This window comes from Myodes glareolus, chromosome 3 (genome assembly GCF_982192425.1).
Source record: "Myodes glareolus chromosome 3, mMyoGla1.1, whole genome shotgun sequence".
NCBI lineage: Eukaryota > Metazoa > Chordata > Mammalia > Rodentia > Cricetidae > Myodes > Myodes glareolus.
In genome coordinates, this window is record NC_142028.1 from 13902997 (window position 1) to 13918617 (window position 15621).

Below are 15621 nucleotides of genomic sequence, written 5' to 3' on the forward strand. Positions count from 1 at the left end.
GTAACCTATAAAGGTAAACCTATCAGAATTACACCAGACTTCTCTATAAAAACCATGAAAGCCAGAAGGTCCTGGATAGAGGTACTGCAGAAACTAAGGGACCATGGATGCAAGCCCAGACTACTATACCCAGCCAAGCTTTCGTTCACTATCAACGGAGAAAACAAAATATTCCAGGATAAAAACAAATTTAAACAATACGTAACTACTAATCCAGCCTTACAGAGAATATTAGAAGGAAAATTACATCCCAAGGAATCCAACATTGCCAACACTGACTACAATAATTCAGACATCTAGCGACCCTTCACTAGCACAATTCAAGGAAGGAAAACACATACACTCTATTACCCCCCCCCAAAAAAAAATGACTGGAGTCAACAACCAATGGTCATTAATATCTCTTAATATCAATGGAATCAATTCACCTATAAAGAGGCACAGACTTAGAGATTGAATACGAAAACAGGATCCAACATTCTGCTGTTTACAAGAAACACACCTCAACCACAAAGACAGACACCTACTCAGAGTAAAGGGTTGGGAAAAGGTTTTCCAAGCAAATGGACCTAAGAAACAAGCGGGTGTGGCCATTCTAATATCTAACAAAATCGACTTCAAACTAAAATCAATCAGAAGAGATGGAGATGGACATTTCATACTCATAACAAGAACAACTCATCAGGAAGAAGTCTCAATCCTGAATATCTATGCCCCTAATGTAAAGGCACCCACATATGTAAAAGAAACTCGTCTAGAACTCAAGGCAGTCATCAAACCACACACGCTAATAGTAGGAGACTTCAACACTCCTCTCTCAACAATGGACAGGTCAATCAGACAGAAACCAAACAGAGAATTAAGAGATTTATTGGAGGTATTGAATCAAATGGACTTAACAGATATCTATAGAACACTCCACCCAAATAGGAAAGAATATACCTTCTTCTCTGCAGTTCATGGAACCTTCTCGAAGATTGACCACATACTCGGTAACAAAGCAAACTTCCACAGATACAAAAAAATATTAGTAACCACCTGTGTCTTGTCAAATCACCATGGATTAAAATTAGAATTCAACAACAATGCTACCCCCAGGAAGTCAACAAACTCATGGAAGTTGAACAGTCAACTACTAAATCACCCCTGGGTCAAGGACGAAATTAAGAAAGAAATTAAAGTCTTCCTTGAATTTAATGAAAACAAAGACACAACATACTCAAACCTATGGGACACTATGAAAGCAGTGCTAAGAGGAAAGTTCATAGCAATAGGTGCCCAAATAAAGAAAATGGAGAAAGCACACATTGGAGACAAGGATCATACCTAAATATAATAAAAGCTATATACAGCAAGCCGACAGCTAACATCAAATTGATTGGAGAGAAACTCAAAGCCTTTCCACTAAAATCAGGAACACAACAAGGTTGTCCACTCTCTCCATACCTCTTCAATATAGTGCTTGAAGTTCTAGCAATAGCAATAAGACAACATAAGGGGATCAAGGGGATTCGAATTGGAAAAGAAGAAGTTAAACTCTCATTATTTGCAGACGATATGATAGTATACATGAGCGACCCCAAAAACTCTACCAAAGAACTCCTACAGCTGATAAACACCTTTAGTAATGTGGCAGAATACAAGATCAACTCCAAAAAATCAGTGGCCCTCCTATACACAAAGGATAAAGAAGCAGAGAGGGAAATCAGAGAAACATCACCTTTCACGATAGCCACAAATAGCATAAAATATCTTGGGGTAACTCTGACCAAGGAAGTGAAAGACCTATTTGACAAGAACTTTAAGTCTTTGAAGAAAGAAATTGAGGAGGATACCAGAAAATGGAAAGATCTCCCCTGTTCTTGGATTGGGAGGATCAACATAGTAAAAATGGAAATTCTACCAAAAGCAATCTATAGATTCAATTCAATCCCCATCAAAATCCCATCAAACTTCTTCACAGACCTTGAGAAAACAATAATCAAGTTTATATGGAAAAACAAAAAACCCAGGATAGCCAAAACAATCTTATACAATAAAGGAACTTCAGGAGGCATTACCATCCCTGACTTCAAACACTATTACAGAGCTACAGTATTGAAAACAGCTTGGTATTGGCATAAGAACAGAGAAATCGACCTTTGGAATCGAATAGAAGACCCGGATATTAACCCACAAACCTATGAGCACCTAATTTTTGACAAGGGAGCTAAAGGTATACAATGGAAGAAGGAAAGCATCTTTAACAAATGGTGCTGGCATAACTGGATGTCAACCTGTAGAAGGATGAAAGTAGATCCATACCTATCATCATGAACAAAACTCAGGTCCAAATGGATTAAAGACATCAACATTAATCCGTCCACTTTGAACCTGATAGAAGAGAAAGTGGGAAGTAGTCTACAAGATTTAGGCACAGGAGGCCTCTTCCTAAGAAGGACCCCAGCAGCACAGACAATAAGAGAAACAATGAATAAATGGGACCTCCTGAAACTGAGAAGCTTCTGTAAAGCAAAGGACACTGTCAGTAAGACAAAAAGGCTGCCTTCTGACTGGGAGAAGATCTTCACCAACCCCTCATCAGACAAAGGTCTGATCTCCAAAATATACAAAGAACTCAAGAAACTAGGCACTAAAACTCTAATTAACCCAATTAAAAAATGGGGGTACTGAACTTAACAGAGAATTCACAACAGATGAACTTCGAATGGCCAGAAGACACTTAAGGTCATGCTCAACGTCCTTAGCGATCAGGGAAATGCAAATCAAAACCACTTTGAGATACCATCTTACACCGGTCAGAATAGCTAAAGTCAAAAACACCAATGATAGCCTATGCTGGAGAGGATGTGGGGTGAGGGGAACACTCATCCATTGTTGGTGGGAATGCAAACTTGTGCAGCCACTGTGGAAATCAGTGTGGCGGTTTCTCAGGAAACTGGGAGTCAACCTCCCTCAGGACCCAGCAATTCCACTCTTGGGAATATACCCTAGAGATTCCCTAGCATACTACAAAAGCATTTGTTCAACTATGTTCATAGCAGCACTATTTGTAATAGCCAGAACCTGGAATCAGCCTAGGTGCCCCTCAATAGAAGAATGGTTAAAAAAGGTGTGGAACATATACACATTAGAGTTTTACTCAGCGGTAAAAAATAATGACATCTTGAATTTTGCATGCAAATGGATGGACATAGAAAACGCTTTACTGAGTGAGGTAACCCAGACCCAAAAAGAGGAACACGGTATGTATTCACCCATAAGTGGATTCTAACCATAATTAAAGGTCTTTGAGCCTATTATTCGTGATCCTAGAGAAGCTAAATAAGAAGACGAACCTGATGAAAATTATTTAGCTATCCGCCAGGAGGTAGGAAATAGTCAAGAGTCCCAGGTAACCTTGGGTGCATGGGGGGGGGAGGGTTGTTGGAAGGGGAGAGGGTTAGAGAGAAGGGAGTAGGGGAGGAATGGAGAAAGCTCGGTTGACCGGGATGGGGGGAAGGGAGGAAGGATGAATATGGGATCAGGGAAGAATATATTTCAACTAAGGGAGTCATTTTAGGGTTTACAGGAAACTTGATTATATATGGGATCCCAGGTCCAAGGAGAGATCCCCAGATTGTTCTCTGGACAGAGGAGAGGGTGCCTGAACCGGCCTTGGCCCATAACCACAATGATGAATATTTTGCTTATCACCATAGATCCTTTATCTGGCGATGGATGGCGATACAGACGGAGACCCACATTGGAGCACCGGACTGAGCCCCCCAAGGTCCAAATGAGGAGCAGAAGGACGAAGAAAATGACGAAGGACTGCGAGGGATGCTAACACCCACTGATACAAGGGGTCGGATCTAATGAGAGTTTACCAAGGGCAGTTGGACTGCGACTGAACGAGCACGTGATCCAACCAGATTCTCTGAATGTGGCCGGATTCTCTGAATGTGGCTGGCCAGGAGTCTTTCTGAGAAGCCATTGACAATGACACTGGGACTAGTTTCCTCTGCTTATACTGGATTTTGGGGATCCAGTCTGTTTGGATACTCACCTTCCTGGACCTGGAGGGAGGGGGGAGGAACTTGAACTTCCCACAGGGCAGGAAACCCTGACTGCCCTTAGGGACAAAGAGGGAGAAGGAGAGGGAGAGGGGGGAGTGGGAGGGTGTTGGGAAGAGGGGCATAAATGGAAACTTTTATAATTTAATAAAATTACTTTCAAAAAAAATAAAGTGAATCAGAAATAATGACCAAAAAGAAAAAAGAACAATGTCATATTAAATAAAATTCTTTGGAAAAAGCAAACAAATTTATAAAAATTACAGTTTACTTAAGCGCCCATGGGAAGATATCACTAACTGGGTGGTTCCAACTGCAAATGCTTGTCTTTCCCAGTGTGGAACTTGACGTTAAACAGCATGGCTCCAGGTCTCTGAGTTCCTGCTAAGTTTTAGGTCCTTGTTGCAGATGTTTTTATATTTTTATTTCCTTGGGGTTATAGAGCAGAGAGAGGAGAGGGAGACTTGGAGGAAGAGGTGAGAGGAGGAAAAGAAGAAAAGATAGAGAATAGTGGGAAGGGGATGAGGCTTGTCTTTGTTTATAAAGAATAATCTTCTCCATTGTGTTAGGTTCCCGTCATGAGCTCATTTGATGCTAATTCTTTACTCATAGGCAATATCCTTAAAGACATCACTCATTGAGGTACTAATTCAAAGAGAACATAGCTCAATCTCTACTAGAACTTAATATTATAAACAAATAAATGAAGTGACTATATATACATATACACACACATATATATAGTATATAGTAATATCACTTCATCATACAAAAGACTGAGTGATAGACTATAGGAAAAGAAGTTTCTTTGGATTATAGATATAGATATAATTTCAAGGTTTTGACATTCCTCATTATGTTCCGAACCTCGTCCATGACTGTAAAAATATTTATCTCAAAATTGTCCACCCCACACTGCTAATCACTACTAGAAAAATGCACTAATAGGATTATGCACTCCAAGTTTGCTGTCTACCAGACAGTTGAAGAGATGTCTTTGAATGAACAAGACATTGTTTACTAATTAGTAGAAGACTGTTAGGATTAGAGCTGAACTAGAGGAAGAGTAAGCAGAATTTTAATAGATTGAAAATTGTATTAAAACAGATCTCTAAATGTTGTTTTTATCTGAGTTGTTTTATTTAATTATAAAGACTTTGGAGTCAGATATTAAGGAGAAAACATTGCTACATCAGAGAAGCTGAGAAGCAATCAGCTGACTTTTTTTTCCCCAGAGCTATGCAATGGAGACTTTCTTTCTTTTTTTTTTTTTCAAGAGCTATGCAATGGAGACTTTCTTTTTTGGATGGAGACACAGAATGGAAGCATCTCTCCTTCAGTTCTAAACCAGAGACCAGCAAATCCCTAAGTCCCTTCCTACTCTTTTCTGTGCAGCTCTCTATCTGACTTCCCTAGTCTCTCCAACTCTCTATGACTAACTCTTGTCAGCAACACACTGACTCTGCCCCCTGATCCAAGGTTAATTTATTAACAAGTTCTCCAAGTTCCACAGTGCTATCAAATATCCCAAAACATCTGAATTTCAAAAATGGGCTGCATTACTATACTAAGAAGATAATTAGGGGCTGAAGAGATGGCTCAGTGGTTAAGAGCATTGCCTGTTCTTCCAAAGGTCCTGAGTTCAATTCCCAGCAACCACATGGTGGCTCACAACTGATGGAGGAGGGTTATCTGTCTATTGTGTTATTTTCATTGGTCAATAAAGAGACTGCCTTGGCCCCTTGATAGGACAGAAAATTAAGTAGGTGGAGTAAACAGAACAAAATGCTGGGAAGAGGGCTATGAGGCAGACGCCATGGAGCCAGCCACCAGGTCAGACATGCTGAATCTTTTCCGGTAAGCCACCACCTTGTGGTGCTACAGATTATTAGAAATGGGTTAATATCAAGATATGAGAGTTAGTCAGTAACTAAGTCTCTAGAGATAATGGGTCAGGCAGTGCTTAAATGAATACAATTTGTGTGTTGTTATTTCTGGGACTAAGCTAGCCTTGCGGGAGCCGGGTGAGGCGAAAAGCAGGCCTGCCCGCAGCTCCTCACTACACACAACCATCTGTAATGAGGTCTAGTGCCCTCTTCTGGTCTGCAGACATACACACAGAATACTGTATACATAATAAATAAATAAATAAATAAATAAATAAATAAATAAATAAATATTTAAAAAAAAGAAGAAGAAGATAATTAAGTGGAACACACAACACCGACCATTTATTACAAAAGTTCTAGGCTGTAAATTGATAGAAAGACATGAGGATGGTACAAAGAAGAAAGCACCAGAGGTCTCTCCCACATAGAGACTGGCAGAGGCAGAACAGAGAATAATATGCTTTGAAACTCTAGAATGTATTGAGCTGTGCAACTCACAACATAAGTTAGTGGGAGAGCAAATAGCATAGAATATCTCAGAGTAACTGTAAACAAACACGTAGAAGACTTGTGTGACAAGAACTTTAAATCAATGAAGGAAGAAATTGAAGACACCAGAAAGTGGAAAGATCTCCCATGCTCTTGGGTAGGTAGAATTAACATAGTAAAAATGGCAATCTTACCAAAAGCAATCTGTAGATTAAGTGCAATGCCCATCAAAATCCAAGCAAATTTCTTCAGAGACCTAGAAAGAACAATACTCAACTTCATATGGAAAAGCAAGAAAAAAAAATCAAAACAATCCTGTTCAATAAAAGAACTTCTGAAAGCATCATAATCCCTGACTTCAAACTCTACTACAGAGCTACAGTACTGAAAACAGTCTGTTATTGCCATAAAACAGACAGGAGGACCAATGGAACCAAATCAAAGACCTGAATATCAATCCGCATTCCTTCAAACACCTGACTTTTGACAAAGAAGCAAAAATTATCAAATGGAAAAAAGAAAGCTTATTCAACAAATGGTGCTGGAATAACTGTATATCAGCATGTAGAAGAATAAACATAGGCCCATAACTATCACCATGCACAAAAATCAAGTCAAAATGGATCAAAGACCTCAACATAAAGCCAGCCACACTGAATCTTAAAGAAGACAAAATGGAAAGTACATGTGAATGCATTGGCACAGGGAACCACTTCCTAAATATAACCTCAGTAACACAGACACTAAGAGAAACAATAAATGGTACCTTCTAAAACTGAAATGCTTCTGTAAAGCAAAGGACACGGTCAACAAGACAAAACAACAGCTTACAGAATGGGAAAAGATTTTCAAAATATACAAAGAACTCAAGAAATTGACCTTCAAAAGAACAAATAACCCAATAAAAAAATGGAGTACAGACCCAAACAGAGAACTATCAACATAGGAATCTAAAATGACTGAAAGACACTTAAGAAAATATTTCAAATCCTTAGCAATCAGAGAAATGCAAATCAAAACAACTCTTGATATTTCATATTACACCTGTAAGAATAGCCAAGATCAAAAACACTGATGATAGCTTATGCTGGAGTGGTTGTGGGGTAGAGGGAACATTCCTGCATTGCTGGTAGGAATGCAAGCTGGTACAGCCCCTTTGGATGTCAGTGTGGCAATTTCTCAGAAAATTAGACAACAACCTTCCTCAAGACCCAGTAATACCACTTTTGCACATTTATCCAAAGGATGCTCAATCGTGCCACAAGGACATGTGCTCAACTATGTTCATAGCAGCATTGTTTGTCATAGCCAGAACCTGGAAACAACCTAAATGCCCCTCAACCAAAGAATGGATAAAGAAAATATGGTACATTTACACAATGAAGTACTATATAGTAGAAAAAATGATGAAATCTTAAAATTTACAGGCAAATGGATGGATCTAGAAAACATAATTTAGATGAGGTAACCCACACACAGAAAGACAATTATCACATGGACTCACTCATAAGTGGTCTTTAAACATAAAGCAAAGAAAACCAGCCCACAAATCACAATCCCAGAGAGCCTAGACAACAATGTGGACTCTAAGGAAGACATACATAGATCTAATCTACATGGGTAGTAGAGAAAGAAAAGATCTCCTGAGTAAATTGGGAGTATAGGGACCTGGGAGAGGGTTGAAGGGAAAGGGAGAGACAGGGAGAAGAGCAGAGAACAATGTAGAGCTCAACAAAAATCAATAAAAAAGATAAGTTAGTAGGAGGGTTTATAGTACTTTCTGTCAATTTTATTTTTTATCCCAACAGCACCTTTTGACCTGCAGCTGCTTTACAGATAACCCCATATTACAATCTGGAGAAACTTATAAATGTTAGAAAGAACCTAGTTAGATTTGATGTGCACCTTCACATCAATATGGGGTCATCATTTTTCCAAATATTTGGCCAAATACTATGTATTGTGTATTTCTATGATAGTATTTTAAAGAATATCAACTATTATTTGTAAGTGGATATTTCTGTCCTGCCTGGCACCTTCCAAATAATGACATGGAGACTTCTGATTAATTTTGAAAGCTTAGCCTGTAGCTTAAGCTTGTTTCTAGCTAGCTCTTATAACTTAACCCATTTCTATTAATTTACTTTCTGCCTAATAGATTTATTATCTTTACTCTGAACTTGCCATGTTGTTTCCTCTGAGTCCTGTCATCTCCTCTTGACTCTGAAACTCTTCTTCCCACCATTCTCTCTGTCCTGAAAATCCTGCCTAGCTACTGCCTCTTCAACTTTTTATTAAATCAATCTGAGTGACACATATTTATGGTATACAAAAAGATTATTCCACAAAAAAACAATGAGCTGTGGGTAAGGAAATAAGAGAGTTCTCTCTATTGCAGAAGAGCTTCATCCATTCAGTGAACAAACTAAAATAAAAAAACAACCCAAAATTCCCTGAACTTCTCCAAGTGAGAGAATTCTACCTGCATTTCTGCCAGTGTCAAACTGAGCCCTTAGTTCTTACTGGGTCTCTAGATGTTCATTTACTTTCAAATTTTTAGGAATTTCCATAGTTCAGACCTCAACCCAAATACTGAATTCTAGAAAGCATCCTGGTACTAGATGGTAGCATTTATTTCTAGCCTTGCTTAGACAATTACATCTCTGTTCCACATCAACACAAGGTTAACTTCTATAATCCTTGGCTCTGGACAGGCTGCAACTTTCTGGTAGATCTCAGTAGTTCTGGATTTCTGGCATTTCTTCCTACCATGTCTGCCATAGGATTTTTGCAAACAATCCTGCAGCTGCTGTATTTCTATACTTTTCAAAAATAAAGACAGAGATATGGAACCCTAAGACTCAAGAATAATTTTGGAAGTATGATACTACAAAAAGACAAAATAAGATGCCAGTGACAAAGACTTCAAAAAACTTGAGAGGTATAAATTCATACCAACAAATTCAAAACAATTGTCTTAAGAAATTATAATGGTTAGTACTAATTCAACATGACATCTAGGATTCAGTCCTTCAGACACACCTGTGAGGGATTGGCTAGTTAAAATTTAGCCTCTGAGAATATCTGTTAAGGATAATAAGATGTAGTAGGACCCATCTTAATGGAAGTGAGACCATTTTCTGTGCCTGAGAGTAATGATGTGGGATGCCCCTCTGTGTTCTTTGAATATGTTTTATTACCATTGGTTAATAAAGAACAGGGCAGACAGCAAGGTGGGAAATCTAAACAGAGATAGAGGAGGAAAGAAACAAAGTCAGGCAGAAGCCATGTAGCTTTTTATGGAGAAAAAAGACATCAGAATGTTACCAGCAAACCATGAGAATCATGATAAATATAAATAATATAAATGGGTTAATTTAAAATATAAGAGTTAACTAGGAATACACCTGAGCTGTTAGCTCAGCCATGTTGTAATTGATATAGTTTTGTGTGATTATTTGGTGAATAGTAGAATATGTACTTTAATTTATCGCTGTCTGATCTTGGCTGTATACACCTTAGAAAAATTGATGTGAGAATCCCCTCTGTGTGCTGTGATTATCATTAATGAATCATCAACTGCCTTGGCCTGTTGGTAGGGCAGAACTTAGGTAGGTGGGGAGGACTGGACTAAATGCTGGGAGAAAAAAAGGGTGGAATCAGGGAGACACCTTGGATTCACAGCCAGACATAGACATGCTGAAACATTGCTGGTAGGCCATGACCCCCTGGTGATATACACAATAATGGAGATGGGTTAAATTAAGATGTAGGAGTTAGCCAATAAGAAGCTACAGCTAATGGGCCAAACAGTAATTTAATTAATATAGTTCATATGTGATTATTTTGGTTCTAGGTGGCTGGGACGAAGAAAGAGCTCTTCTTCCTACTGAAAAATAGTATCTTAATTGAGAAATTAAATTTTGTAGATAAATTAAAACAACAACAACTTATTGAATAAAACTCCTATGGCTAAAATTTACAATAAATAAGAATAAATAAACTGGGAGCTACCAACAACAATTGAATTAATCGTGCAGATATAAGAATATTTGAAAGTGTTTAAAAATATAGTCAGATATGAAAGTCAAAGGGATAAAAAGATTTGTAGTACTTATTAGACGGTATCTGCTCATGAATTAGTAGGATTAACATAGTAAAAATGACCATCTTTACAAAAGCAGTCTACAGATTTAATGAAATCCCCATTTAAATCCCAACACAATTCTTTACAGACCTTGAAAGAACAATACTTAGTTTCATATGAAATAAACAAAAAACCCAGTTTAACTAAAATAATCCTGAACAATAATGGAACTTACAGTTTTTGCCATCCCTGATTTTAAACTGCGGTACCTAGCTGTAGTGATAAAAACTGCATGGTATTGCCAAAAAGATAGACAGGTGGGTCAATGAAATAAAATTGAAAATGTAAACTCACACTCCTATGGATATCTGCTTTTCAAAAAATAAGTCCAAATTATACAATGGGGGAAAAACCCATCAACAAATGGTGCTACATTCAATAACATGTAGCATGAAGTAGAATGCAACTAGATCCATATATATTACTCTGCACAAACTTTTAGTCCACGTGGATCAAAGTTATCCTTCAAATAAGTCCAGATACATTGAACCTGCTAGAAGAGAAAGTGGAAAATAATCTCCAACACATTGGCACAGGAGAGGATTTTCTGAACAGAACAACACTAGCTCAGGCATATGGTCAACAATGAAAAAACGGGACCTCATAAAATTCAAAAATTTCTATAAGGTAAAGGACATCATCAATAATACAAAAAGACAGTCAAATGAATGGGAAAAGATCTTCACTAACCCCACATCCAACAGAGGGCTGATTTACAAAATATATGAAGAATTCAAAAAAACTGAAAATTGGGGTGCAGATCTAAACTGAGAATTCTTAACAGAAATTTCTCAAATGGCTCAGAAACACTGAAGGGGATATTCAGTATCCTTAACTCTCAGGGAAATGCAAATCAAAACAACTGTGACATTCCATTTTATACCTGGGTAAGTTCAAAAACAAAAGTGACAATTCTTGCTGGAGAAAGTATGGAGTAAAGGGAACACATCTCCATTTCTGGTGGAAATGCAAATTTGAACAGCCAGTTTAAAAGTCACAGTGGCAGTTTCTCAGAAATCTGGGAATCAATCTACCACAAGATCCAGTTATATCACTCTTGGACATATAACCAAAGATGCTCAATCATATCACAAGGACACTTGCTCAACAATATTTATAGCAGCTTTATTTGTAATAGCTACAACCTGGAAATAGCTACATATCCCTCAACTAAGGAATAGATAAAATAATGTCGTTCATTTGCGCAATGGATATTACTTAGCTCTTTAAAACTGTGACAACAGGAAATTTGAAGGCAAATGGATAGAAGTAGAAAAAAAAATCTTCCTGAGTGAGGTAACCCAGACCAAGAAGGAAAAGCATGATATATACTAGCTTATAAGTAGATATTAGCTGTAAAATAAAGAATAACTATGCTACAATTCACAGACCGAGAGAGACTGGGTAACCAGGACGTTCATATGAAGGAGGGAGGCATGTGGATGCCCCCTGGGAAGGGGAAATAGAAGAGATTTCATGAGTAGACTGAGAGCAGGTAGGGCTGGGAACACAACCAATCAGGTTGGAGAGGGAGACGTAGGAGGAGAGTACTGAAAGAACCTACTAAAAGGGGGGAGACATTTGGGGATCATGAAAAAAACCTGATGCAAGAGAATCTGCCTGGCCCAGTTGTCCTTAGAGAGGCTTCATTCAGCAGCTGATGGAAACAGAAGACCCACAGTCAAACATTTAGCAGAGTTCAGAGAATTCCACAGAAGAAGGGGAGAAAGAATTATAAGAGCCATAGGGGTCAAGGACACAAGAATATTTACAGAACTAACCTGGCTCATAACTAACCTGGGCTCATAGTGGCTCACAGAAACTGAACCAACAGCCAAGGAACCTTAATGGTACTGACCTAGACATTCTGTATATATGTTACAATCCTCTTGTAGGACTCCTTATGGCTGTAACAGAGGCTGTCTCTGACTCTTTTACTGGTTTTTGGGCCCTATTGCTCATATTGGGTCACCTTGCCCAGCCTTCATACAATGGGAGATGTTTAGTCTTACTGCAATTTGATTTACCGTGTTTTATAGATATTCATTGAAGACCTGCCTTTCCTAAACAGAAACAAAGAAGTGGATTCAGGGTGGGAACAGTGGGGAAGGGACTGGGTGGAGAGGAAGGAGGAGAAACTGTGGCTGAGATGTAAAATAAATAAATAAATAAATAAATAAATTTTAAAAGGAGTAAATATGTTGCAAGGCGGGCTACTTGTTGGTTTCTGGTTGCTTAGCCCTGAAATAATCACACAAAAATTGTATTAATTAAATCACTTCTTGACCCATTAGCTCTAGATTCTTATTGGCTAACTCTTACATATTAATTTAACCCATTTCTATTAATCTATGCATTGCCACGTGGCTGTGGCTTACCAGCTAAAGTTTCCACATCTGTCTCCAGCAGGGCTACAGGGTATCTCTCTGACTCCTCCCTTCTTTCTCCCAGCATTCAGCTCAGTTTCTCCCACCTTGCTAAGTTCTGCCCTGCTATAGGTCCAAAGAAGTTTCTAGTTTCTTTATTCATTAATGGTAATCACAGCATACAGAGGGAAATCCCACATCATAAATATACAAGTTAATGAATATGAAGGAGTTTAGGGAGGTACAAATACAATCAAAAATGCATTGTATGAGATTCTCAAGGAAATAATTAAGAATAAATAAAGGACTCTCTGCTCCTCCTTATTCTAGAGACAGCCGCTTCTTTTCGCGCAGTGCCAGCCTCGTTCCAGAGACATCATGATGAAGGTTGGAATGAACGGATTTGGCCGTATTGGACGCCTGGTTACCAGGACTGCCTTCACTTCTGGCAAGGTGGACGTTGTTGCCATCAATGACCCCTTCATCGACCTCAACTACATGGTCTACATGTTCCAGTATGACTCCACCCATGGCAAGTTCAAAGGCACAGTTAAGGCTGAGAATGGGAAGCTTGTCATCAACGGGAAGGCCATCACCATCTTCCGGGAGCGAGATCCCGCCAACATCAAATGGGGTGATGCCGGTGCCGAGTATGTTGTGGAGTCGACCAGTGTCTTCACCACCATGGAAAAGGCTGGGACCCACTTGAAGGGTGGGGCCAAAAGGGTCATCATCTCCGCACCTTCTGTGGATGCCCCCATGTTTGTGATGGCTGTGAACCATGACAAGTATGACAATTCCCTCAAGATTGTCAGCAATGCTTCCTGCACCACCAACTGCTTAGCCCCCTTGGCCAAGGTCATCCATGACAACTTTGGCATCGTGGAAGGACTCATGACCACAGTCCACGCCATCACGGCCACCCAGAAGACTGTGGACGGCCCCTCTGGGAAGCTGTGGCGAGATGGCCATGGCGCTGCCCAGAACATCATCCCTGCATCCACTGGCGCTGCCAAGGCTGTGGGCAAAATCATCCAAGAGCTGAATGGGAAGCTCACAGGCATGGCCTTCCGAGTTCCTACCCGCAACGTGTTCGTCGTGGATCTGACATGCCGCCTGGAGAAAGCTGCCAAGTATGACGACATCAAGAAGGTGGTGAAGCAGGCATCCGAGGGCCCACTAAAGGGCATCCTGGGCTACACTGAGGACCAGGTTGTCTCCTGCGACTTTAACAGTGACTCCCACTCTTTCACCTTTGATGCTGGGGCTGGCATTGCTCTCAATGACAACTTTGTAAAGCTCATTTCCTGGTACGACAATGAGTTCGACTACAGCAACAGAGTGGTGGACCTATGGCCTACATGGCCTCCAAGGAGTAAGAAGCCTTCCCTGGACCACCCACCCCAGCAAGGACACAGCAAGAGAGAGGCCCTCGGCTGCTGAGCAGTCCCTGTCCTAACTCAACCCTTGACACTGAGCTCTCCCTCACAGTTTCCATCCCAGACCCCCAGATAGTAGGAGGGGCTTAGGGAGCCCTACTCTCTTGAATACAATAAAGTTCACTGCATCCCCTCAAAAAAGAGAATAAATAAAGGAGTAGAAAGTTTACTTTAAGAACAATTAGAACCATGAAACTTTCCAGATAAAACCAAACCAAACAAAAATATGTCAGTGTAAGGCACAGTAAGATCTGAGCCCTCCAATCAGGTACAAATGAGCTAAGTCTACCTTAATACTACACTTATAAGTGTAACCATAAAGTAATACATCAAAGGTAGAAAGAAAAGCCTGAGGTAGGACAAGTAAAGAAGAAAAGATATGCGAAGAATTGCCATAATGGCTGTAGACCTCTGGGCTCAAGACCTGCAGGTCAGGAAAGCCTGAAATAGCATATAAAACATGTTGCCAGCCAATATTCTATCTAGAAAAGTTGTCCATTGTAAATGGAGATATAAGATGAAACACATAGAAGATCATTTGACAAATTGATGAGTAGGTGGTACTCAAAACCCAGTCTGCATAATTTATACTATTTATAGACTAACCACTGCCAATACAGACAACCATAGATAAAATTGCCAAAATATCTGGGAAAATTCAGATGGTATTTTTCATAAGAAACAAACAACTTTGGGACAAAAATAAATTTTCTCAATCTGGTATAAGATCATTTATGAGAAAGATATTCCATAGTATTTTACCTAGTGGTAAAAATGCCAATGTTTCCTTCAATATAGGAACAAAAATATTCATCCTAATGACTCAATCAAAATGGTACCTACAATAGTAGGAAACAAGTGAAGCAACTGAGGCTTTCCCTTTTTTGATAGCTAATTGACAGACTCACTGTCATACCCTAAAATTATAGTTTATTGGCATTCATAATTTTGGGAATGGCAATGAAGACTATGAGAGGCCAGAGTCAGAGACCAAGCACTTGAAAGCACATTCATCAGGAGAGTCACGCATTTGTACCCACTCCTCTTGGCCAGGTCCTTATTGCAAGCTTCGGAAAGGGAGGCTCAGGAAAACACTGCACTGGAAATAGATATGCCTTACAGCTAATAACCTCAAGGATAGAGATTTACCATCGCTTATAAGGATTTTTAAGACAATATGGAAATATTTGCTCCAAAGAGATTATTTCCATTGTTCGTAACAAGCAAACCTACTCT

General features: G+C 39.3%; 1 pseudogene; it reads left to right on the forward strand.

Moving 5' to 3' along the window:
- The first annotated feature begins 13324 nt into the window (after positions 1–13324).
- On the forward strand, positions 13325–14477 carry LOC125399430 (glyceraldehyde-3-phosphate dehydrogenase pseudogene; annotated as a pseudogene).
- The last annotated feature ends 1144 nt before the right edge of the window (positions 14478–15621 follow it).